General features: G+C 46.8%; 1 protein-coding gene across 1 annotated transcript in view; it reads left to right on the top strand.

Annotated features, from left to right (window-relative positions):
- The first annotated feature begins 4,083 nt into the window (after positions 1-4,083).
- Positions 4,084-27,139, top strand: part of LOC132828674 (zinc finger protein 154-like) — a 73,498-nt gene continuing 50,442 nt past the window's right edge. The window contains exons 1-2 of the mRNA XM_060845739.1: positions 4,084-4,118; positions 19,294-20,001. The gene's annotated coding sequence lies outside the window, so the exon portion shown is untranslated. The remainder of the gene's footprint in view (positions 4,119-19,293; positions 20,002-27,139) is intronic.

The following is a 27,139-nucleotide window of genomic DNA, read 5'->3' as shown; positions in this document are numbered from 1 at the left end:
GCATACAGCACAGAAACAGACCCGTCACTCCAACTTATCCATGCCAATAAAGTTTCCCAAACTCAACTCATCCCACTCGCTTGTGTTTGCCCCATGGAGTCATAGAGATGTACAGCACGGAAACCGACCCTTCGGTCCAACCCGTCCATGCCGACCAGATATCCCAACCCAAACTAGTCCCACCTGCCAGCCCATATCCCTTTAAACCCTCCCTATTCCTATATCCATCCAGATGCCTCTTAAATGTTGCAATTGTACCAGCCTCCACCACTTCCTCTGGCAACTCATTCCATACACGTACCACCCTCTGTGTGAAAAAGTTGCCCCCTTAGCTCCCTTTTATATCTTTTCCCTCTCACCTTAAACCTATGCCCTCTAGTTCTGAACTTCCCCCACCCCAGGGGAAGGACTCTGTCTATTTATCCTTTCCATGCCCCTCATGATTTTGTAAACCTCAGCCTATGACTGTCCAGGGAAAACAGCCCCAGCCTGTTCAGCCTTTCCCTATATCTCAAATCCTTCAACCCTGGCAACATCCTTGTAAATCTTTTCTGAACCTTTCCTATCTCTCTAAACCTTTCCTATTCATGTAACCATCCAAATGTCTTTTAAATGCTGTTAACTGTACCGGCACCTCTGGCAGTTCATTCCACATCCTCTGTGTAGAAAAGTTGCCCCTCAGGTCCCTTTTAAATCTTTCTCCTCTCACTTTAAAATGATACCCTCTAGTTTTAGATTAGATTAGATTTCCTACAGTGTGGAAACAGGCCCTTCCTGAGGGTAACCCACCCAGACCCATTTCCCTCTGACTAATGTACCTAACACTATTGGCAATTTTCCGTGGGCAATTCACCCTGACCTGCACATCTTTGGACTGTGGGAGGAAACCTAAGCACCCGGAGAAAACCCACGCAGACACGGGGAGAATGTCTGCGTGGAGGTTGCACAGTCGCCCGAGGCTGGAATCGAACCCAGGTCCCTGGCGCTGTGAGGCAGCAGTGCTAACCACTGAGCCGCCCCTAATCTGAACTCCCTAATCCCAGGGAAAAGACCTTTGTTGTTCACCTTATCTATGCGTCTTGATTTTATTCATCTACACAAGGTCACTCCTCAGCTTGCCACGTTCCAATGAAAAAATTCTCAGCCTATCCGGCCTCTCCCTATAACTCTTCCATCACATTCCTGACTCTTATCTGGTAGATGTGGATAGGCTTTGGGGAATCAGGCGATACGATAACTTTTAAAGTAAGGTTTTAAATTATGAAAGAAATATTGTAACCTTCAACTTAACCTCCTCCTTGCTGTTTAAATCTATACCTCCTGCATCTAGCTGCTAATGTATCGCGGTTGAGAGTGTGCTGCTGGAAAAGCACAGCAGGTCAGGCAGCATCCAAGGAGCAAGAGAATCAACGTTTTGGGCATAAGCACTTCATCGGGAGTTGAGGAAGGGCTTTTGCCCAAAACGTTGACTCTCTTACTCCTCGGATGCTGCCTGACCTCTGTGCTTTTCCAGCACCACACTCTCGACTCCAATCTCCAGCATCTGCTGTTCCTCACTTGCGCCTCAGATACATTAGGGACATTTAAGCGACTCTTGGATGGGCACAAGGATGATAGTGAAATGAAGGCTATGTCGGTTAGTCTGATGAAAGTTTGCCAAGAGAGTGAGTCAGGGAGAACCAGAGGTCGCAAATCAGAGGCAGCAAAGAAAAGGGTCAACGCAGTGGGAGTGGCTGTTACAAAAGAGCATTGATCAGATCTCACAGCCATCGGTGAGACCAGTAGGAAGCCACAGTAAGACTAAAGCTGTAGGCCAGGTGAGAATGTAGGCTTCACTAACAGTCCAATGTAACACTGGTGCAAAGTAAAAAGAGCCAATGACTAACATGGCTTTACCTTAGGAAATGCAAAGTGACTCGCTTTTTCAAGACGGAACACTCACATGGCTTCAAACCGGCTAACTTAAACAGGAAAGGCACATATAGTGCTGATTTGGGATACAATTCCTGTTTCTTGTTGTCCTGCCCACTTCCTGATTAGATTGGATTAGATTAGACTCCCTGCAGTGTGGAAACAAGTCCACACCAACCCTCCGAACAGTAACCCACCCAGACCCATTTCCTTCTGATGAATGCACCTCACTCTACAGGCAATTCTAGCATGGCCAATCCACCCTGACCTGCACAACTTTGGACTGTGGAAGGAAACCGCAGCACCACAGGAAGAATGTGCAAACTCCACATAGACAGTTGCCCGAGGCTGGAATCGAATCTGGGATCCCGGTGCTGTGAGGCAGCAGTGCTATCCACTGAGCCGTCCTGCTGAGGTTGCTGTTTCTTTAGTACACTATCTCATCTCAAAGGAAAGCAGAGGTGAAGAGAGAGCGACAGAGGAAGGGATGAATATTAATAGATAAAGCAGTTGCAGAGTGAAACTGGAAGAAATTCGGCTGGAGTGTATCAGATGTGATTTAGCAGCCAACACTCTTGGCTCCTGAGTCGGGAACTTGCAACCCATTCAATCAGCCCGAGGACAGGTACAGCACCAGGTCACATACAAACTAAAGCATCTTGTAAACTGAAAGTAAAGCTTCTTTTACTCTATTAAACTGAACTGAATTAAAATTCCCTCGAGATTGTCACCATCAGGGTCAGCACGGAATTGGACAGAGTAGATTTCCCTCTACTCTGTTAAACTAAAAGGGAGGTGAAAATTTTGAGGGGAATACACACAGCAAATACTTCACACAGAGGGTGGTGGATGTCTGGATAACCTTGCCAGCAAAGGTGGTAGAGGCAGGTAGAGGTGGTAGACAGATTCAGTATGCGTCTGGACAGATTTGTGAGCAGGTAGGGAGCAGAGGCATACAGATCCTTAGGAACTGGACATCAGGTGTAGACAGTATATTTGGATCGGCTCAGGCTTGGAAGGCCGAACGGCCTGTTACTGGGCTGGAAATTTTCTTCGTTCTTCGTAAACACAAAATAAAGCCAGGTCAACATCATTGGCATCAAACATGACAGGGACAGCACGGGGTTATTTGTAAAGTAAAACTCCTTCTACGCTATCCCCATCAAATGTTCCCATGATAGGCAAAGCAGGGGGGAGTAGATAAAGAGTAAGTTACCACTTGGAAGGGAATTCAGGAGAAACTTCTTCAGCCAGAGAGTAGTGAGTGTGTGGAATTCATTGCCACAGAAGGCTGTGAAGGCCACTTCACTGAGTATATTTAAAACAGATACAGAGATTCTTGATTGCCATGGGGATTAAAAGGTCACTGGACAAAACAGAAGAATGGGATTGAAAACATTATCAGCCATGATTGAATGGTGGAGCAGCCTTGATGGGTCACGTCACCTACTTCCTGCACCTCTATTTTAAGATCATAATCGCCTCGACGCTGTTCCCACCATACAGTCCCTGGACAGGTACAGCACAGGGTCAGATACACAGCAATGCTCCTCTACACTGTTCCCATCATACAGTCCCTGGACAGGTACAGCACAGGGTCAGACACACAGCAATGCTCCTCTACACTGTTCCCATCATACAGTCCCTGGACAGGTACAGCACAGGGTCAGACACACAGCAATGCTCCTCTACACTGTTCCCATCATACAGTCCCTGGACAGGTACAGCACAGGATCAGATACACGGCAATGCTCCTCTACACTGTTCCCACCATACAGTCCCTGGACAGGTACAGCACAGGATCAGATACACAGCAATGCTCCTCTACACTGTTCCCATCATACAGTCCCTGGACAGGTACAGCACTGGGTCAGATACAGAGTCCCTGGAAGGCCGCGGGGTTGAGGGGGAACTCGGCGCGCGGGGGGCCGTTGGTGCGCGCGGGGCTGGGCCGGGGTCTCGGCGCGCGGGGGGGCCGTTGGTGCGCGCGGGTCAAGGTCGGGGTAACGGCGCGCGGGGGGCCGTTGGTGCGCGCGGGTCACGGTCGGGGTATCGGCGCGCGGGGGGCCGTTGGTGCGCGCGGGGCGCCGTTGGTGCGCGCGGGGCTGGGCTGGACCAGTCCGGGATCTCGGCGCGCGGCGGTGGCTGCGCTGGGAGCATGCGCCGCGTCGCCGGGCATCCGGAGGGGGGAGAGGACGCACCTGCGGGTAGGAATGTTGATCGCGGAACGGAAGCCCTCGGGATGTTTGGGGGCTCGCCAGCTTTACAACGACTTTGTGCGGGGAGTGGAGAGAAGGGGGAGGGGGGAAGAACAGATCTCTGTTGTTTTAATATGTACTTACCCCACCTTTTGGGGCGGGAACGGGCCAGCCCGTTGGAGAGGAGCAGCCGCCATTTTCACGAGTTGGGATCGAAGGCCGTTGATCGGTCGCCGCCATCTTAGGAAGGGGGCGCCTACGCGGCTGTCTCGTGAGGGGTGGTTGGTGTGGGCTCCTCGCTGGTAATAGGCGGGGCCAGCATAGTGGGCGGGGCCCATGTGGGGTGGGCGGGGCTGCAGTCAGGGCCCTTGCCGCTTGGAGTGGGCGGGGCTTCAGTCAGGGCCCTTGACACTGGGAGTGGGCGGGGCTCGCATGGAGAGGGCGGGGCTTCAGTCAGGGCCCTTGCCGCTGGGCGTGGGCCGTGAGAAGTGGGCGGGGTAATAGCGTGAGAGGGCGGGGCATCGCCTCTTGCTCGGGGCGGGACTCAGCGAAAATTCTGAATGAATTGAATGAGCTTTAATGTCACATGTACTCACATGGGAACAGCGAAAAGTTTTAAAATTTGTCCAGGGACGTGTCAGGTTTGTTTTTTTTTAATTAGAACTGGTTTTGTTGCTAACTCATGTCTGTTGTCTCTTACCACTTTGAATGCAGTGGCTCTTGAAGTTGTTGCTTTCCTGATGTGTGGTGGCTTTGAGTTTATTGGGGCAATGATTACTGTTGAGTACATTGCAGAATTCTTCAAATTCTGCTTCTGCGGGTGAGAAACAAAACTCACATATTAATAAATTTCAGTCCGAGTCAAATTCTGAAGCAGTGAATTTTATTGATACATACTTGCAAGAACGGGTGCCTAACAAGTAAGCACCCCAATCTGAGGGTTATATTCTGATTTGTGCTGTTCAGCTGCATCTCTCGGTCCTCCCCTTTCACCTCATTTACTGTAGCACATAGCCTATCACAAGCTCTAGCTTCGCTCCACCTTTGTCTAGCTTCTCTCAGCCTCTGTTTACTTCTCCCATTACTCTAAGCCTGTTGCTCCTTACTCTTATTTATCTCGTTCCTTATATGTGACTATCCTGGCATAGTTTGCTGTCTTCGTGCGATCATCCTGCCAAACTAAATTCCATCCGTTGGCCACATCCCTCCTGAGGCTGGCACACTATTCTCCTGTTACAGGTACATTCTGCTACATGGTCGCTCTGCCCTATTAGTCAGAGATAATTGTACCTGTTTTCGCTTCTTCTGTTTTCCTCTGCCTGGTACGTCCCGCTCCACGATTGCTCTGCCTTATTAGTCATAGATAATTCTATTTGTTTTCGCTTCTCACTGTTTAGTATTTGCATGTGCAGCTTAATAGTATAATGTAAGCTTTTGCAGAAGTAACACCTATTCCCTTATTCTGCACAATTTTAACCCTATACCTTACAATCCCCCCTTTTTTCTTCTTGGCTACTAAATGTTGTCTTTTGCATTTGTCTCACATGTTGTCTTCCAGTTTGCTAGCATCATCCCTGAGACTTCATTTATAGTGGCTAATTCCTTAAGGTCACCCATCCCCTCATTGTTCAGGAGGTAGAGTTCCTCTGCCTGATTACCTTTTAGAGGCATTTGTTTTGCCAAGGCCGTCTCAATGAGCCCGTGGGTTAACCCCCGTACACAAGGTATGATACAACAGCCAATTGTTGTCAGTACCCTGCTACCACTATCAGGGAGGTGAGGATAGAGACTACCACGACTTTCCACTTCCCAAACCATGATTCTAGCCATCCCGTGAGTGATGAGTCCACTCCTGAGTTCTCAGCCAATTCTTCTGCCAAGGTGGTCACTCCTCGCAAGGCACGAGCGATTGACCCATCAGGTGCTGTATTATTTGGAATAAAAGTACAACAGCTACCCCCTAACATCACAGATACACTCCCTTTTTTGGCTAGGATCATATCTAGGTCCAGTCTGTTTTCCCAGGCCATTCTGCTGGTTGCATCAAGTTGCTCGGAAATACCCTTGACTGCATCTCTAGTGTAATTGATTAATCTTTGCTGGTTGTAAAAAATATAGTTTATCCAGTCCACATTCTTGTTGACCGTTACCCACCAAAATAGGGCTGATTCAAAACCTGTTGCAATCTGGTTGCAGGCCTTGAACTGATCAGGGACCCCTCTAGGAACTCCTATAGAGTCGAGATAAATCCTATCATCAAAGGAAGTATCTAATAATAACCTTTTACTCCTCTCATTCTTTATTACTACTACCTTCTCCTTCTCAAATGCCAAGGTGAATGGGATTGCCAATTGCATAATTGTACATATCCCTCTCCAGTCAGGAAGTAGGGTAGGTCGCAATATTCTGTCTCCACAGCAACACCAGAGATCCGCCCGGGGAACCCTGAGTGCTGAGTAGTTCCCTCGTTTGGCTGTTTCGGTGTCATTCTGAGTTTCTATACATAACCTCAGCTCCCCAAAGTCTCTGGACCGATTTGACCTCGTTGGCTTATACACGATGTGTGATTCCTGAACGTGGTCAAAAACTGGGGGGGAGCTTTCAAATCTGTCTTCCTCAAGGGAGGGAACATTAGAGATAGGAATATACAATTCCTATCATTCCATGCAGTCTTATCCTGATACAGGGCTATCATACATTCCATGCCCTTCCTGTTTTGGTTCCACCCAAGCGGAAAGGGCACTATGTAGGCAACTGGTCTACCAGAGCCACATGCATAGCAATTGCTTTTATTCAGAGTTTTAACAGTGAACTCTACCCATTCAACCCAGGCGTTTGCGTCCCAGTATCCTGTTTCTATTTCAATGGTCTGCTTCAAGTCCTTCACCTCTATAATTTTTATTGGGAGGGGCAAAAGGATGTATCTTATTATCAAGTCGTTCAGCTCATTTTCTGTTTGCTATGGCTATTCAGAAACAGCAGTCCGAAAAACACTTCCCAGTGGCAGCTATTACTATCTTTAAATCGTTACTAAGGAGTTGAGACACATTTTTACGGGGAAAGGATTCTCCAGAGGAGGTATTTTTGATGGTGAGATATATCGGGTGGCACTTTCTGTCAGAATAGTCTACGGCTGGGGGAAAGGGGGCTCTATGGATAGTGATGCCAGCTGGCGGTTTTTGCGAACCATACCTTGTGTCCAGTAGGTCTTAAGAAGGATTTCGGAGGAAATATACTCCCTCTGATATCTTACATCTGTGCATTCTACTAGACTGCAAGCATCGACCTCTATTACTTGCAGATATTCAGATTCGGGGACCATTAATAACACCTATGGAAATGACAGCATCGTATGACAAAATCCCAATACTAAGTAGGCTAATATGGTAACCCTAAGCATCCCCAGCATCCTACAATAGCATAATAGTATTGAAGGACCGAGAGATTTAACATGCAATACAATATACAGATATCAAAAAGAAACTATCCCGTGTCCGCATAAAAATCAGTTACTTAAAGTCTTTTGAGTCTGAGTTTCAGTGGTTCTTCCGTCGATTCGGCTGTCCAGACTTCTTTCTTAACCGGGGATTCCACTGGTCCTTTAATCCTGGTGTCGTGAGTGCAGCCTTTCTCCGCCGTGCGTATCACCGTTTCAGTAGGCAAAAGAGCCTGGTACAGTCCCTCCCAATCCGATTGCAATATAGTTTCTGTCTATGATTTAATTAGGACCCAATCTCCCAGCCGGATGGGATGAACGGCGAATTCAAGGGACGGAGTCTGTGCCAGTAATCCTTGTTTCCTAAGAAAAGACAAAGATGAGGATAAGCCCAGTACATACTTTTTAAAGAACAGATCTTTAGTTTCCAGGGTTGACAGTTCCCCTTTCGTTCCCAGATAGGGCAGGCCAAACAATATCTCATAAGGGGACAGCCCCAAATCTTTCCTTGGAGCCATTCGCACTCGCAAAAGGGCTATAGGTAAACACTTAGTCCAAGGGAGTCTAGTTTCTACTACTAATTTCGATAACTGCTTCTTGAGTGTCTGGCTCGCTCTCTCAACCTTTCTTGATGAAGGTGGGTGCCACAGGGTGTGGAACTCCCAGGAGATACCTAACCCTCATTACTCCCTGGAGTACCCTGGAAGTAAAGTGAGTTCCCTGATCTGAATCTATACATTCCACTATCCCGTATCTGGGAATTATGTGTTCAAGTATTATCTTGGACATCCCACTTGCAGTGGCAGTGGCTGAAGGGTACGCCTCCACCCATCCAGATCGATGATCAACCATTACCAGCATCTACCTCAGTCTTCCCACTCGGGGTAATTCGGTATAATCTACCTGAATGCTCTGAAATGATCGGAGCCCAGGTTCTCTCCTCCTGAGACTTGTTTCCTCAATACCTTCTTGTCGATTTTCTTGCATGATACACATCCCTCACATATCTGTTTGGCTATTGTATAGATCCCTTTACATCCATATTTCCTTAAGACCAAATGACACATTGCTTGCACTCCCCAGTGACTCCCCTGGTATAAGACAGCCATAATCTCTCGCATCATCATCTTATTTAGCATCTCCTGGCCATCGGGTAGCATCCAGTGCCCTTCTACTGTCTGCATAGCTCCCAGTTCTTCTAACTCTCTCTTTTCCTTAGCGCTAAATATCGGTCTCCCCCCAGGTTCCTGCACCATCGATACTAAAATCTATATTGTAGCGAGCTGAGGGTTCAGAGCTGCCTCCTTAGCGACTTCATCCGCCAATCTATTTCCCTTTGCTTCGGGATCATTTCCCTGCTGATGTCTATTTATGTGGACTATCACTATTTCCTTTGGCACTGAAAGGGATTCCAATACTTGCTTTACCAATTCCCCATGAACCAGTTCTTTACTGTTTATCACTCCCCTCTCCTGCCACATCTTCCCAAATGTGTGTGCCACCCTGAAGGCAGACTTAGAATCTGTATATACAGTTCCTTCTTTGCCTTCCAAGGCCCTAAGGGCCCTTTCTGGTGCATAAAGTTTGCAAGTCTGTGCCAACCAATCATTGGGTAGTCAACTAGCCTCAATAACACTCCCCTCTATTCCATCTACTAATGCATATCCATTGTGTCTTTTACCTTCAATCATTCTGGAGGATCCATCAATGAACAGCCTGGCCCCTGCATGTGAAGGGATGTCTCTAAGGTCCATTCTTACTTTTGTCTGATATTCTATAATGTTGAGGCAGTCATGTTCTGGGTCTGAGGGAGCTTCATCCTCCCCTTTCCAGAGAAAGGTAGCTGGATTCAGACAAATGTCTGTGATCAATGTATGGTCATCCCTCTCTATGAGAATTGCTTCATATTTTAGAATTCTAGAATCCATAAGCCACCACCCTACTTTCTGATTTAATATGGTCCGTACCTGATGTGGGGTGCTGATTATTAAGGCTCCCCCAAAAGTAAGTTTCCGACTCTCCTCTACCAATAAGGCTGTTGCTGCCAGTGCCTGCACACACTCTGGCCAGTAACGTAGCTTTCCATTCTTTAATTAACAATGAATTAATGCTGCCATGTTTTAAATTAGCTATGAATCAATTTGACAGGTCTCTGAGAGTGTGTGAAGGAATCCTGCCAATTAATATTGAGTCAGGCTAATACAATTGATATATTATAATTATTAATTATATATATAATATAAATAAAATAATCATTATCTGTAATTCAGGGTGGAAACGCAACAAGTGGCTAAAACATTTTAGAAACTGTAATTGCGTAGTTCTGTTTGTTTACCAGTCACTTGTGACTTCTCATTCTGTTTCTGTAATTGTTTTGCTCGAGCGCGTTCATTTTTAAAAACCTCAACAGATTCCATAGCACCATTTGCAGTTAATTCAATCCCCAATTTTCGTGGCAGTATCTTGTCATGAGCGCAAAACTGATTCTTCGTGACTCTCATCACAAAACTGTCGCCATAGTCCAATTAACTCTTTCATTCCCGCTCCCACATTACATTGCCAGATCAATTGCTGAGCTGATTTAACCAACTAAACAGCTTTAGGGCCACCTAATGACCATTCTTCATCACCCAATGTTTTGTTTAAACCTTTATTTTTGTTTTAAGAAATATTGCAATATTTCTTGCTCCTTATAGTTTCAAATACCAGTTTATCAATTTATGCTTGTCTAACTTTAAAGCCTGTTCCTAACTATACATTTTGGAATCTTACTTGTAAATATATATTTATATATTATAAATTCATTTATTCAGTATTTAATATTTAAAATGTAAAATGCATACAGTTCCGAATTTTGAAATCCACTGTTATTACCTGGTTTTAGTCCCTTAATTTAAATCCAAAATTAGTTTTCTTAAGTAGTCCTGACCAGTCATTGCTCAATTACAATTTCCGGTCGTGAAATAACCAGAGCTGTCTTAAAAGGATTTGTCTGTTCAAGTTAAAAAAAAAACTTATAATGCATGAATAATGGCCAAATCCAAGGTCACAGATATTAACCATAGGATTGATTTATTACAATCTAATGCTGAACTGAAACTTCAACTGTCAATAAGGGAGGGACTTTCTGAATAAAGCTACGGCTTAAAATTAAGTGAAAACAAACGAGTCTGAAACACAAAAAAAAAGGTGATCATGTTGTTTTCCTCCATATTCAGCCGATTTGAAATGTTTTTTTATGTAAGGATAAAAGAGATAAGTTAGAAACTGATAGGCAGTCATGACCTGTAAAAAGAACGGGAGTTAACATTTTATTTCACAATCACTGTAAAATCCTTAACCTTAAAAGAAATCATGTTAAATTTCCATAATAGAAATCAGATTGAGAAACAGTCCCTGATCTCAAGCTCCAGGGAACAAAGCACAAACATTCAATCACCAACAAACAAATGTGCATTCAAACCGAATCACAAAGAGTTAAAATTTCTATTAGCTGTAGAGCTCTTTTCTCTCTCTCTCACACACTCTCTCTCTCACACACACACACACACACACAACCATATCTCACAGACACTTTTTGAGCTTCCTGCAACAACAACTCTAGAGGCTTCTCACTCCACCCCTCTATCTTTTGAATTTTTTTTCTGGATCTAACACCCTGCTTGTTGGGGTCTCCACCTCTGAACTTGTCCCTGTTGACTGGACCCTACGAAAGGTCCTCCTCGTCCTCTACCCCTTCCTCTATGTTCTACGTGCTGCCACCCTCCACTCCGGTTGCTAGTCACTGATTTGATTATTTTCTTGACTACTTGGTCAACTGTGGCTACCATCATTTTTGCCTTCTGCTTTTGCTTCTCATCCTCTCTCTTTACAAACACTTTCTGTGCATCTCTTAACAATTCAAGTAATTTCTCACTCCACCCATCTATTTTCAGAAATTTCTTTTGATGTCTGGCCATGATTTAGTTACAAAGTGTACTCTCAGTAGCCCTTCAGCTACTAGCCCTTCCAACACTTTGCCTTTCAGTCAGGAGGGATCTGATTATGCTGTTTTCTGTTGACATATAAACTCAAATATTTACAAACACAGTCTTCATCCAACCCGTACTTTGGCCAGAAGACGGCAGGACGAAGAATGGATTCCTTAGTCCATACAAAGCAACAATATTTAATCATCTTTTTGCTATCTCTTCCCATTGTGCAAGTATTATTTTTCCAATTCCACAACATCCTGCCCAACGGACTTTCTGGAGGCATGTTGTCAGGCACCCCAATTCCATTTCCATTTTTTTTTATCGGAGGCTTATACTTTACCCTCGGCACAGCCCATATTGAGTTGTGTTGTTAGACACTTATTAACTACTAGAACTCAATCCCAGCCGCCAAGGCAGTACTTAAAAGTCAATTTCCCTACCTTATTCCATGCACGGAGTTGCCTGGCTCCTGTGTCTACTTACAACCTTTCGCCTGGTTTGGATAGACTCTCATCGGATCTCAATCAGTCAACCAGTAGGGGGAACCCACTGTTGAGGAATACGGGACCGTTCTAAAAAGAACGGGACGCGTCTTCCCAGCCGTCGACGGTGCCCACCCTGCTGGTGATGACGGACATCCTGGACACGAGCTCCCAAATTGTGAGAAACAAAACTCGCATATTAATAAATTTCAGTCCGAGTCAAATTCTGAAGCAGTGAATTTTATTGATACGTACTTGCAAGAACGGGTGCCTAATGAGTAAGCACCCCAATCTGAGGGTTACATTCTGATTAATGCTGTTCAGCTGCATCCCTCGGTCCTCTCCTTTCAACCCATAGGCTACTTTTACTGTAGCACATAGCCTATCACAAGCTCTAGCTTCGCTCCACCTTTGTCTAGCTTCTCTCCGCCTCTGTTTACTTCTCCCATTACTCTAAGCCTGTTGACCCTTACTCTTATTTATCTCGTTCCTTATATGTGACTATCCTGGCATAGTTTGCTGTCTTCGTGCGATCATGAGACTGGCGCACTATTCTCCTGTTACTGGTACATCCTGCTATACGGTCGCTCTGCCCTATTAGTCATAGATAATTCTATCTGTTTTCGCTTCTCACTGTTTAGTATTTGCATGCGCAACCTAATTTTATAATCTAAGCTTTTGCAGAAACAACACCTATTCCCTTATTCTGCACAATTTTAACTCTATACCTTACATGGGGAAGTCCAACCACTCTGCTCAGCTGCACAGGTATGGTGGCAATGTTGTTATGAGACTGCATCGTCTGGTAAAGATAGATTCGTTAAATTCCCTACAGTGTGGAAGCAGGCCCTTCGGCCTTACAAGTCCACACTGACCCTCCAAAGAGTAACCTACGTAGACCTGTTTCCATCTGACTAATGCACCTAAGACTATGGGCAATTTAGCGTAGCCAATTCACCTGGCCTGCACATGTTTGGACTGTGGGAGGAAACCGGAGCACCCACCCACACAGACACCGGGAGAATGTGCAAACTTCACACAAACAGTTGCCCAAGGCTGGAATCGAACCTGGGTCTCTGGCGCTGTGAGGCAGCAGTGCTTACCATTGAGCCATTGTGCTGCCTGACACGGTGACAGAAAATGGAATCCCTGAAACAAAAAGGTTTACAAGTCGCCATTTAAGGTGCCATCTTAGGAACAAGGTATCCAGGTATGGATAGTTCAGTGCAAGTTCTTCGGGAAAAAGATTAAGACAAATCAAGAAACAAAACGTCCAGCATTGCATATCGGAGGAATAAGTTGGAAAATATGGAAAATGAAAAGTTCAGAACGCAAGTCTTTCCAACCCAGTCCACACTGGCAGCTAGCCTTCAGACCACGCTGGGCTTCAACTAGAGGCCGAGAGACCACACTGGAATCACCTTGAGGTGGAAGTCTACACTGAGGTTACAACGGGGCAAAAGACTGCTATGGGCCACCAAGAGACCACCATGCTGGGCTGGGAGACCGTCGTGCCAGGACAAAAGCCACACTGTGATGGGCCAGACCGGAAGGAAACCCGCACAGACCCTGGGAAAACATGCAAACTGCCTGAAGATGGAATTAAACCTGGGTCCCTGGTGGCATCTGAGGAGAGAGGGAAATAAACCACGATACAGTGTTTTGGGTTCAGAGAGACTCTTCTTGAGTAAATTAAGAGGAAAATAGTACAGATCTGGAATTCTGAAACAAACATGGAAAATGCTAGAGAACTCAGCAGGTCTGGCCACATCAGCAGAGGGAGAAGCAGAGTTAATGTTTCAAGTCCAGTGTGATTCTACTCTGGGGGAGGGAGTGGGAATAAAAAAGGAAATATTGATGGAAATCTGAAACAGTCACAGAAGTGGGCGGCACGGTGGCACAGTGGTTAGCACTGCTGCTTCACAGCGCCAGAGACCGGGTTCAATTCCCGCCTTAGGCGACTGACTGTGTGGAGTTTGCACATTCTCCCCGTGTCTGCATGGGTTTCCTTCGGGTGCTCCGGTTTCCTCCCACAGTCCAAAGATGTGCAGGTCAGGTGAATTGGCCATGCTAAATTGGCCGTAGTGTTAGGTAAGGGGTAAATGGAGGGGTATGGGTGGGTTGCGCTTTGGCGGGTCAGGGTGGACTTGTTGGGCCGAAGGGCCTGTTTCCACACTGTAAGTAATCTAATCTAATCTAATCTAATCTAATCTAAGATGTTGGAGAAACTCAGCAGGTTCTGTTACATCTGTGGGGAGAAGGAAAGTGACCCAGAGTTAATGTTTTGTGTTTGCTATGTTTCTTATTGGTGGGGTTGGGGTTGGGGTTGGGGGTGGGGCATGAAACAAGCAAAACACTGTGGATGTCGGAAATCTGAAACAAATGCTGGAAATGGGTCAATGGGTCTGGCAGCATCTGTGGAGAGAGGGGAAAAGACCCAGAAGCAACGTGTCGACTCTCATATGACTCTTCCATGATCAATGAAAGCAAAATATTGTGAAGCCTGGCAATCTGAAAGAAGCACCGGGTATGCTGCAACAAAATCAGCAACAGCTGGCAACATTCAGCGGGTCGAGCAGCATCTGCAGATAGAGAAACAGAGTTAACCTTTGGAGTCTGGTGCGATTCTCTTTTTAGTGGGGGGGTAAGAATAAAAGGAAAATACTGTGGGATGCTGGAAATCTGAACCAAATGCAGAAAATGCTGGAGAAACGGACTGAGCCTGGCAGCATCTGTGGAAGGAGCCCCAGCCATAATGTTTTGACTCCAATATGATTCTGCTTCAATAAATAAAAGCAAAATACTGAAGAAATCTGAAACAAGCATAGTACATAGAAGCTCAGCTCTGTGGAGAGAGAAGCAGAATTACCACCTCGAGTCCAGCCTGACTCCTCTTCACTCAATCAAAGGCCAAATGCTGTGATTGCTGGAAATCTGAAATAAACACCGGAAATGCTGGAGTCAGACAGCAGGTTCGAGCAACGTCTGCCAAAAGAGAGAAGCAGTGAATTCAATGCTCAAATTAAACCTAGATAATGATGATGCAAGCTTCTTTTAGTTCCAGAGAAAAGTCATACTTGACTCAAGCACTAACTCTCCCTCCACAAATGGTGAGATAGAATATAAAACATTACAGCGCAGTACAGGCCCTTCGGCCCTCGATGTTGCACCAACCTGTCATACCAATCTGAAGTCCATCTAACCTACACTATTCTATGTACATCCATATGCTTGTACAATGATAACTTAAATGTATTTAAAGTAGGCAAATCTACTACCATTGCAGGCAAAGCATTACTACTCTCTGAGTAAAGAAACTACCTCTGACATCTGTCCTATAGCTATCACCATTTCCAAAGCTTCCATATCCATTCCACACACACGGACAAACACAGACATGAATACAGGAGCAAACAGACACACACACGGACAAACACAGACATGAATACAGGAACAAACAGACACACACAGAGACAAACACAGACACGCATACAGGAGCAAACAGACACACACACGGACAAACACAGACATGAATACAGGAGCAAACAGACACACACAGGGACAAACACAGACATGAATACAGGAGCAAACAGACACACACGGACAAACACAGACATGAATACAGGAGCAAACAGACACACACAGAGACAAACACAGACACGCATACAGAGCCAACAGACACACACACGGACAAACACAGACATGAATACAGGAGCAAACAGACACACACACGGACAAACACAGACATGAATACAGGAGCAAACAGACACACACAGGGACAAACACAGACACGCATACAGGAGCAAACAGACACACACACACGGACAAACACAGACATGAATACAGGAACAAACGGCCATAAATGCAGACATGAATACAGGGGCAAACAGACACACACAGGGACAAACACAGACATGCATACAGGGGCAAACAGACACACACAGGGACAAACACAGACACGCATACAGGGGCAAACACACACAGGGACAAACATAGACATGCATACATGAGCAGACACACACACGGACAAACACAGACGTGAATACAGGAGCAAACAGACACACACAGGGACAAACACAGACATGAATACAGGAGCAAACAGACACACACAGGGACAAACACAGACATGAATACAGGAGCAAATAGACACACACAGGGACAAACACAGACATGAATACAGGAACAAACGGCCATAAATGCAGACATGAATACAGGGGCAAACAGACACACACAGGAACAAACACAGACACGCATACAGGGGCAAACAGACACACAGGGACAAACACAGACATGAATACAGGAGCAAACAGACACACACAGGGACAAACACAGACATGAATACAGGAGCAAACAGATACACAGAGGGATAAATACAGACATGCATTAAAGAGCAAACAGACGGATAAACACAGATACACAGAGGGATAAACAGACATGCATAAAGGAGCAAACAGACACACACGGACAAACACAGACACGGATACAGGAATAAACAGATGTAAACACAGACATGCATAGAGGAACAAACAGACACAGGGAAAAACACAGACACACATGCAGGAGCAAACAGACACACAGGGATAAACACAGACACGAATGCGGGAGCAAACAGACACACAGAGGGATAAACAGACACGCATCCATAGAACATTACAGCGCAGTACAGGCCCTTCAGCGCTCGATGTTGTGCCATCCTGTCATACTAATCTGAAGCTCAAAATGTGTTGCTGGAAAAGCACAGCAGGTCAGGCAGCATCCAAGGAACAGGAGGTTCGACATTTCAGGCATAAGCCCTTCTTCAGGAATGAGGAAAGTGTGTCCAGCAGGCTAAGATAAAAGGTAGGGAGGAGGGACTTGGGGGAGGGGCGATGGAGATGCGACAGGTGAAAGGAGGTCAAGGTGAGGGTGATAGGCCGGAGTGGGGTGGGGGCGGAGAGGTCAGGAAGAGATTGCAGGTTAGGAGGGCGGTGCTGAGTTCGAGGGATTTGACTGAGACAAGGTGGGGGGAGGGGAAATGAGGAAACTGGAGAAATCTGAGTTCATCCCTTGTGGTTGGAGGGTTCCCAGGCGGAAGATGAGGCGCTCTTCCTCCAACCGTCATGTTGTTATGTTCTGGCAATGGAGGAGTCCAAGAACCTGCATGTCCTCGGTGGAGTGGGAGGGGGAGTTAAAGTGTTGAGCCACGGGGTGGTTGGGTTGGTTGGTCCGGGTGTCCCAGAGGTGTTCTCTGAAACGTTCCGCAAACCAGTACCCTTCCACTGACACCCTCCTTCGACTGACTGAACTGGTCCTCACCCTGAACAACTTCTCTTTCCAATCCTCCCACTTCCTCCAAACCAAAGGAGTTGCCATGGGCACCCGCATGGGCCCCAGCTATGCCTGTCTCTTCGTAGGATATGTGGAACAGTCCATCTTCCGCAACTACACTGGCACCGCCCCCCACCTTTGCCTCCGCTATATCGATGACTGTATCGGCGCTGCCTCGTGCTCCCACGAGGAGGTTGAACAGTTCATCCACTTTACCAACACCTTCCACTGTTGTCTCCCCACTATAGAGGAGGCCACGTCGGGTGCAGCGGATGCAATAGATGATGTGTGTGGAGGTGCAGGTGAATTTGTGGTGGATATGGAAGGATCCTTTGGGGCCTTAGAGGGAAGTGAGGGAAGAGGTGTGGGCGCAAGTTTTGCATTTCCTGCGGTTGCAGGGGAAGGTACCGGGAGTGGAGGTTGGGTTGGTGGGGGGTGTGGACCTGACGAGGGAGTCACGGAGGGAGTGTTCTTTTCGGAACGCTGATAGGGGAGGGGAGGGAAATATATCCCTGGGGGTGGGGTCTGTTTGGAGGTGGCGGAAATGACGGCGGATGATACGCTGTATATGGAGGTTGGTGGGGTGGTAGGTGAGAACCAGTGGGGTTCTGTCCTGGTGGCGGTTGGAGGGGCGGGGCTCAAGGGCGGAGGAGCGGGAAGTGGAGGAGATGCAGTGGAGGGCATCGTCGATCATGTCTGGGGGGAATCTGCAGTCCTTGAAGGAGGAGGCCATCTGGGCTGTGCGGTGTTGGAACTGGTCCTCCTGGGAGCAGATGCGGCGGAGACGAAGGAATTGGGAATATGAGATGGCGTTTTTACAGGGGGCAGGGTGGGAGGAGGTGTAGTCTAGGTAGCTGTGGGAGTCAGTCCGTTTATAGTATATGTCCGTGTTGATTCGGTCGCCTGAGATAGAAATGGAAAGGTGTAGGAAGGGGAGGGAGGAGTTTGAGAAGGTCCAGGTGAATTTGAGGTCGGGGTGGAAGGTGTTGGTAAAGTTGATGAACTGTTCAACCTCCTCGTGGGAGCACGAGGCAGCGCCGATACAGTCATCGATGTAGCGGAGGAAAAGGTGGGGGGTGGTGCCAGTGTAGTTGCGGAAGATGGACTGTTCCACATATCCTACGAAGAGACAGGCATAGCTGGGGCCCATGCGGGTGCCCATGGCAACTCCTTTGGTTTGGAGGAAGTGGGAGGATTGGAAAGAGAAGTTATTCAGGGTGAGGACCAGTTCAGTCAGTCGAAGGAGGGTGTCAGTGGTAGGGTACTGGTTGGTGCGGCGGGAAAGGAAGAAGCGGAGGGCTTTGAGTCCTTCGTGATGGGGGATGGAGGTGTACAGGGACTGGATGTCCATGGTGAAGATAAGGCGTTGGGGACTGGGGAAGCGAAAATCCTGGAGGTGGTGGAGGGCGTGGGTGGTGTCCCGAACCTAGGTGGGGAGTTCTTGGACTAAAGGGGACAGGACCGTGTCGAGGTATTGGGAGATGAGTTCGGTGGGGCAGGAACAGGCTGAGACAATGGGTCGGCCGGGGCAGGCAGGTTTGTGGATTTTGGGCAGGAGGTAGAAACGGGCGGTGCAGGGTTGTGGGACTGTGAGGTTGGAGGCGGTGGATGGGAGATCCCCTGAGGAACAGCCCAGATGGCCTCCTTCTTCAAGGACCGCAGTTTCTTGGGGAGGGAACAGGGTGGGCAGAGCTTGGGGATCCCACTGGCCAGGAGAGGAAATGATTGCCTCTCATTCTTGATCTGCCAGAAGGGGCTGGAGAACTGAAGCCGACCAGAGCGGAGGGAGGGAGAAAACTGGAAAGGGAGGAAAGGGTTGATGGAGACAGTGCATTTCAGCCCAGGGAGGACGTGAGCGTATGTGTGTGTGAGAGGCAGGGATTTACAGCTTTTAGGGAGTGCTGAAGTCCACAGAAACGAGAAATGTCTGTTCTGATTTCTATCCCGGACTGACACTGATGACTTTTTGTATTCTCCTTCTGCAGGGTATTCAAAGGGGAAGGTCTTCAGGCAGAATTCCACAGCATCATGTCAAGACCTGGGAGACGCTCAACACAGCCTCTGACTAATGTTTACCTGGTCAGTCTGCTTCAGAAGATTTTAAACATCGGTGTAACTGGAGAAAGCACCAAGACATGCACCTAAGTGAGAGTGTTCCAGTGAACTAACTGTGGAAAGAGCTTTAACCAATTACACAGCTTGAAGAGAACAATGCACCGTCCATAGTGGGGAGAAAAGTACATGTGGAAGAGGCTTCAGCTAACCGTCAACCTGGAGGGATGCAAGGACGTGAGCACCACAGAGAGAGACCATGTAGGTATTCTTATTGTGGGAAGGGATTCAATTCTCCCTCCCAGCTGGAAACCCACCTCCGCAGTCACACACAGTTGACAGACCTTTCCGGTGTGACAAGAGCTTGAAGAGCCCGCGGGGTCTGCTGACACGCCAGGGCAGCCACACCGGGGAGCGTCTGTTCACCTGTTCCCCCTGTGTGCCAAGGGCTTTGTTCGGTCACTTCACCTGCTGAGGCACCAGCAAGTTCACACACGACTGGGCCTTCGCTGTTATTGCTGCTGCTCATCACCTTCCTGACCGAACCACCAGTGTCGTTTCAATGCTTCGAGCTTGCTGCTGAGGGATGTTACTGATTTCAATTACTGGACCTGCAGTTGACTACTCTGGATAAATCTCAAGTGAGTCAGCTTTAATTTAAACACTTTTTCTGTCTTTTCCACCCAAGTCTAGATTAAAGTGGTGATGGAAAAGCATTGCAGGTCAGGCAGCATCCGAGGAGCAGGAAAATTGATATTTCAGGCAAAAGCCCTTCATCAGGAATAGGGGTTCCTACTCCTCGGATGCTGCCTGATCTGCTGTGCTTTTCCAGCACCACTCTAATCTAGAGTCTGGTTCCCAGCATCTGCAGTCCTTGTTTTTCCACCCAAGTGTTGACCATCGCTTGGCTGGAGCTCAGGAAGGACAGTCTGGGGGTGAGGGAGGTGGGGGGGGGGTTTCACAAAGCAGAAACACACATTCAGGCCTTGGGAGTGCTCCTCCAGGGTCACACTGAGAGGAACAAATGGCACTGTGGTCTTTCTCACCTCTCTTCACTGGCAGCACAATCCCGTGAGGGTTAATCCTAAGGTGCGTAAGAAACATGTCCACACCGCGCTCTCCCATGGGTCAGAGCTCCCAGAAAGGGTCTAAAAGGATGTAGGATGTTGGTGAGGCCTCCTCTAGAGTACAGTGTGTAATTCTGGCCGCCCTCTCATAGGAAGGATATTATTAAACTGGAGAGGGTTCAGAAGAGATTTACCAGGACGTCGGGAATGGAGGGTTTGAGATTAAAAAAAAAGGTAGACTGAAAAGGCTGGGACTTCTTTCACCCCTGCCCTTGAAGATTGTAGGCTTAAGGAATAGGCCTGCTAGGAGCGTAGCAGCTTGAGGGGTGACTCTATTGAGGTTTATAAAACCATGAGGGCCATAGGTAAGGTGAATGACTAGGGTCTTTTCCCAGGGGTGGGGGAGGTCAAAAACAGTGGGCACATTTTTAAGGTGAGAGGAGAAAGATTTAAAAAGGGCAAGAGAGTGGTTCACGTGTGGAATGAACTGCTAAAGCAAGTGGTGAATGCAGGTTCAGTTAGTCCATTTAAAAGACATTTGGATAAGTTCATGAATAGGAAAGGTTTGGAAGGATATGGGCCTAGTGCAGGCAGATGGGACTAGTTTAGTTTGGCGAGGACTAGGTGGACCAAAGGGTCTGTTTTCATGCCGACTGACTCGATAACACAAACCCCTTTACAAGCAGATTTCGAGACTCTAAGAACAATGGTGAATGCTGGAAACTTGCTGTTAAATCAGAGATTGGTCTCAAACTGGGATCTGTTCCTGATGAAAGTGAGATGGCAGGTTTAAGTGTCCGGTCTAAAATTAACCTTGTAATTATCCTGTGGCAGTTTGGCATGCTTTGCGATGCTCCTGAGTCTACCGTCTTAAGACAGACACTTGAAAAAAGGCATCTAAGATGAATCTTTTGAAGTTCACTTTAAAGTAGGAGATGGGCAAGCTTGCTTGAGCCTGTTAACTGCCGGGACAATTGGTGTGTGTGTGTGTGTGTGTGTGTGTGTGTGTGTAGTATGTTGTATGTGTGACAGTACTCGGGCTCGACAACCCCTGCTATTGAAGATTGTAGGCCTGAGGAGTCGGCCCTCCAGGAGTGGACTGTCGGAAGGCTGGGTTTTGGGGAATGATGAGATTTTGTGTGGAACAAAGACGTCTCATGGGCATGTCTGTTTAATATCAGCAGCCTTTGTGTCAACGACTCCTCTCCACTGAACAATCACATCAGACTGGCAAATTATCCCCTTCGCTGTGGCTTCTTGCCAACAGAGTTAGCAGAGCCAAGAATTCTGCTTCAAACCTGTTCACCATCCATTGGGATTACCTCCCTCCATAGAACACCATTGCCTCTCCCCAATTTTACCCCATATACCTCGGGATAACAAAAATCTCTTTCTGTCAGCGTTAAAACACAGAATTGATCACCAATGAACTTGTCTTTGTAGAAGAGAGTTCCAAAGCCTAACCATTCTCTGGGTATGGAAGTCTCTCCTCTTTTTTCCTCCGGAAAAGTCTGGCTGTAATCCTCAGGCTGTGCCCCATCATCACAAAGATCCTTCGGCCAGTGGGCACAACGTTGCCTGTTGGAACGGCTCCTCTTCATGTCCGAATAAGGAAGAGGGATTGGCCATTCGGTCCCTCGCACCTGCTCTGACCTTCAGTGCAGGCATAGCTGATCACATCGTAACCTCAAGTCCATCTTCCCACATCCCCTTTCCACACCCTTTCTCATCAAGAATGTATCCACCTCTGCCTTAAACTTTTCAAGACTCTGCTTCCACTGGAAGAGAGTTCCAAATAACCTTGTGAGAAGAAATTTCAACTTATCTCTGTTTTAATTGGGAATCCCCTGATTTTTAAACAGTGCTCCAAAGTTCTAAGTTCTCCCAGGAGTGAAAACATCCCCTCCGTGTCTACCCTGTCAAAGACTCCTCAGGATCTTCTATGTTTCAAGAGGTTTCAAGGCTGCTCTTACTGTTTGAAACTCGAACTGACACAAGCCTAGCCTGTCGAACCTTTCCTCAGAAGACTACATGGCGAAAGTGAGGACTGCAGATGCTGGACAGTCAGAGTCGAGAGTGTGGTGCTGGAAAAGCACAGCAGGTCAGGCAGCATCCGAGGAGCAGGAGAATCGACGTTTCGGGCAAAAGCCCTACATCAGGAAGGAGGCCCTTGTAGAGAGAGGAGGAGAACGTCTTCAAGATACTTGTAGAGAGAGGAGGAGGCCTCATTCCTGAAGAAGGGCTTTTGCCCAAAACATCGACTCTCCTGCTCTTCGGGTGCTGCCTGACCTGCTGTGCTTTTCCAACACCACATTCCCAACTCATAAGACAATCTGGCCATTTAAGGTATTAGGTCTGGTAAAGTTTCTGTGACCCACATCCAACATATTTCCATCCATCCTGGAATAAGGTGACCAGTAATGTGCACGGCTGTGCACATGTGGTCTCACCACTGCCCAATAACCTCATTTCACAGATTTTGATGAATTCACGCTTTTCTAAATTCCTGGAAATGCACCACTGATTTCTGTAACGTCTCCTGGTACTTTCATCCCTGATGTTCAGGTATCATTCCAATACATACGCTGCACCCCCACCCCTCCCTACGCGAGCATTGCCTGGACAGCCTTGACATGAGAGGCTTTGGATAATGTTGATGTTGGAGTGAGTGCTTCCCTTGTAAAAGGGCAGGAACTGGTTCATTTTACGTTCGACCGATGCCGAGGTAATCTCAGTTGCCATTTTGAAAGAATCCCTCATCGACTCGTGCCTCCCAAGTTTCATGAGGCTCACAGATGTCATAACAATGTTAGAAAAATAGGAACAGAAGTGCGTCAAACCTACCCTGCCATTCAGCAAGATCACAGCTGATCTGTCCCAAGCCTCAACCCCCCCCCCCCCCCCTTTCATGCAAACTCCTCATCGCCCTCAACTTCTCATAAATCCGTAAGATACAGGAGCAAAATTAGGCCATTCAGCCCATCGAGTCTGCTCCACCATTCAATAGTGTCTGTTATAATCCCTCACATTCCCACCCCTGCTCCCATTTATCTCTCAACTCCCCCCAGACTCATTCCTGATGAAGGACTGATGCTCGAAACGTTGATTTGTCCTCGGATGCTGCTTGACCTGCTGTGCTTTTTCCAGCACCCCACCCTCGACTCTGACCTCCAGAATCTGCAGTCCTCACTGTCTCCCTGGTATGCACCTCACCCCCGTTTTCCTGCCTTCTCTCTTATCCCTTCCCACCATTACCAGTCAAAAATCTGTCTAACTCCTCCTCAAACTTCCTCACTTTCCCAGCATCCACCGCACCTTGGGGTAGTGAATTCCCCAGATTCACAACCCTCTGGTAGAAGTCATTTCTCCTCAATTCTGAGAAAAGTTCATAAAATGTAGGAGCAGAATTCTCAATACTTTAAAAATGATCAGCAAGTTTGCAGATGACACCAAGCTTGGTGGTACAGTGGACAGTGAAGAAGGTTAATTGGGAATGCAGGGAGAACTTGATCAACTCAGCCAGTGGGCTGAGGAATGGCAGATGAAGTTTAATTTAGATAAATGCAAGGTGTTGCGTCAAACCAGGGCAGGACGTACACAATGGAAGGGCCCTGCAGAGTGTTATAGAACATAGAGATGTCAGGGTACAGGTTCATAGCTTCTTGAAAGTGGAGTCTCAGTAGACCAGATGGAGAAGAAGGCTTGCTTCCATCAGTCAGAATATTGAGTATAGGATTGGGACAAGTTGTTGAAACTGTACAAGGTGTTGGTGAGGCCTGATTTGGAGTACTGTATGCAGTTCTGATCTTCATACTAGAGAGAGGATGTTATTAAACTAGAAACAGTGTAGAAAAGATTCACCAGGATGCTACTTGGACTGGAAGGTTTGAGTTATAAGGAGAGGTTGAATAGTCTGGGAAGTTTTTCCCCGGAGCGTTGGAGGCTGAAGAATAACCTTACAGAGGTCTATAAAACCATGAGGGGCACAGATGAGGTAGATAGCCAACAGCTTTTCCCCATGGTACGGGAGTCTAAAACAAGAGGGCACTGGTTGAAAGTGAGAGAGGAGAGGTACAAAAGTGTCTAGGTGAGCAATGTTTTTCACACAGAGAGAGAGTGGTGAGTGTCTGGAACGGGCTGCCAGAGCCAGTACAATTGTGTCATTTGAGAAACATTTAGACAGGTACGTGGGCTTGGTAGGTATGGAGGGATATGGACCAAATGCAGCAAATGGAATTAGATAAATTGGGCAACAGAGCCTGTTTTCATGCTGTGGACCTCTCTAACTCTAAACATCTAAATCACTCCTCTTGAAACTGCCTCCATAACACTCGGGGGTAGAGCAGTCCAGACCTTCACCCTTTAGGAGAAAAGAACTCCATCACATCTCAGGTTTAAATTAATGCAGCCTTATTCAGGAACTATGTCCCCGAGTTTGAGACTTACCCCACATGTCAACTGACAAGGCTGACAGAATATTGTATGTTTCAACAAGATCACCCCTCATTCCTCAAAACTGTAATGAATAAAGGCCTAAGCTGTCCAGCCATTCTTGATAAATCAACCCCTCCACCTCAAAGCAACAGCTCAAATGTCCTGTGTTATCAGGTACAATGTGATGGAGCGATTATTCCGAAGACTTACAATCCTGGACAGGTGAAGCACAAAAAAGTGATCTTTGACTTCCAGCTTGAGAATGTGTATAAGTTTTGAGCAGGAAGGGAGAGAGTTAAGTTAGGGTTGCGTAACACAGGCTCAGCTAGCATGACTTTAACCAGATAAGAATCCACAGGAAACACTAAGGTACTGGAGGCAAAGGCAGTGGTTTAACAAGGTGAGGGACATCCATTGTGTAATACCAGATGTCTAAATAGAGTCATCGAATCATAGAGATGTACAGCACGGAAACAGACCCTTCAGTCCATCCCGTCCATGCCGACCAGATATCCTGACCCAATCTAGTCCCACCTGCCAGCACCCGGCCCATAATCCCTCCAAACCCTTCCTATTCATATACCCATCCAAATACCTTTTAAATGCTGTCATTCTACACTTCCTCTGGCAGCTCATTCTATACATGCGCCACCCTCTGTACGAAAACGTTGCCCCTTAGGTCGCTTTTATATCTTTCCCCTCTCACCCAAAACCAATGCCCTCTAGTTCTGGACTCCCCGACCCCAGGGAAAAGACTTTGTCTATTGATCCTATCCATGCCCTTATAATTTTGTCGGTTACCCCTCAGCCTCCGAAGCTCCAGGGAAAACAGTCCCAGTCTGTTCAGCCTCTCCTTATAGCTCAAACCCTCCAATCCTGCCAACATTCTTGTAAACCATTCCTGAACCCTTTCAAGTTTCACAAAATTTTCCTGATAAGAAGGAGACCAGAATTGCACGCAGTATTGCAACAGTGGCCTAACCAATGTCCTGTACAGCCGCAACATGACCTTCCAACTCCTGTACTCCATACTCTGACCAATAAAGGAAAGCATACCAAACGCCTTCTTCACGATCCTGTCTACCTGTGACTCCACTTTCAAGGAGCTATGAACCTGCACTCCAAGGTCTCTTTGTCCAGCAACACTCCCTAGGACCTTACCATTAAGTGTATAAGTCCTGCTAAGATTTGCTTTCCCAAAATGTAGCACCTCACATTTATCTGAATTAAACTCCATCTGCCACTTCTCAGCCCATCAGCCCAGCTGGTCCAGATCCTGTTGTAATCTGAGGTAACCCTCTTCGCTGTCCACTACACCTCCAATTTTGGTGTCATCTGCAAACTTACTAACTGTACCTCTTATGCTTGCATCCAAATCATTTATCTAAATGAAAACAAGGAGAGGACCCAGCACTGATCCTTGTGGCACTTGTTTGGTCACAGGCCCCCAGTCTGAAAAACAACCCTCCCACCACCACCCTCCATCTTCTACCTTTGAGCCAGTTCTGTATCCAAATGGCTAGTGCTCCCTGTATTCCGTGAGATCAAACCTTGCTAATCAGTCTCCCATGGGAAACCTTGTAGAATGCCTTACTGAAGTCCATATAGGTCACATCTACCGCTCTGCCCGCATCAATCCTCTTTATTACTTCTTCAAAAAATTAAATCGAGTTTGTGAGACATGATTTCCCACTCACTTCTTTACTGGTGATGCTCACTGATTGTAACGGTCACACAATCAATATAAATGTTCCCTTGTTTGGAGGCTGCTCCCTGAAAGAGACGATATAATTCCTCAAAAATCAGCTGTTTGAAAGAAGATGAGGAACTCGAGCGTACATGGGCGATCGTGCTCTGTCCATGGCTGGGAATAATAGTAAATACGGTACAGCCACACTGTGTCTCTGAGTGGTTTCTTCAAGAGATGCAGGAATACGGAAACAGAATGACAAGCTGACTGGTGAAGAGATGCAAATATTAATGGAATACATGAAATCTGATATACAACTCTGGAAGAGTTTATTGATACCCCAAATATCCATTCCATGATGAATATTAATCAGATTTGCAAGTAATGGGATGTCTCAATGGTGCAACGTTCCTAACTGGATATATTGAGAGCAAAAACTGAAATATCCTGGAGAAAATATGTTCACAGAAATACAGTAAAATCTGCATATTATGAGAAAGAAATTCATTCACCTCAGGCGAAGGGCATGAAACCAATTGGAAAATGTAATGTGAAGGTGATGTTCAGTGTCTGGATCTGGGCATTACC

This window comes from Hemiscyllium ocellatum, chromosome 27, assembly GCF_020745735.1.
Source record: "Hemiscyllium ocellatum isolate sHemOce1 chromosome 27, sHemOce1.pat.X.cur, whole genome shotgun sequence".
NCBI classification, from domain to species: domain Eukaryota; kingdom Metazoa; phylum Chordata; class Chondrichthyes; order Orectolobiformes; family Hemiscylliidae; genus Hemiscyllium; species Hemiscyllium ocellatum.
This window is presented reverse-complemented; position numbering and strand designations above follow the sequence as displayed.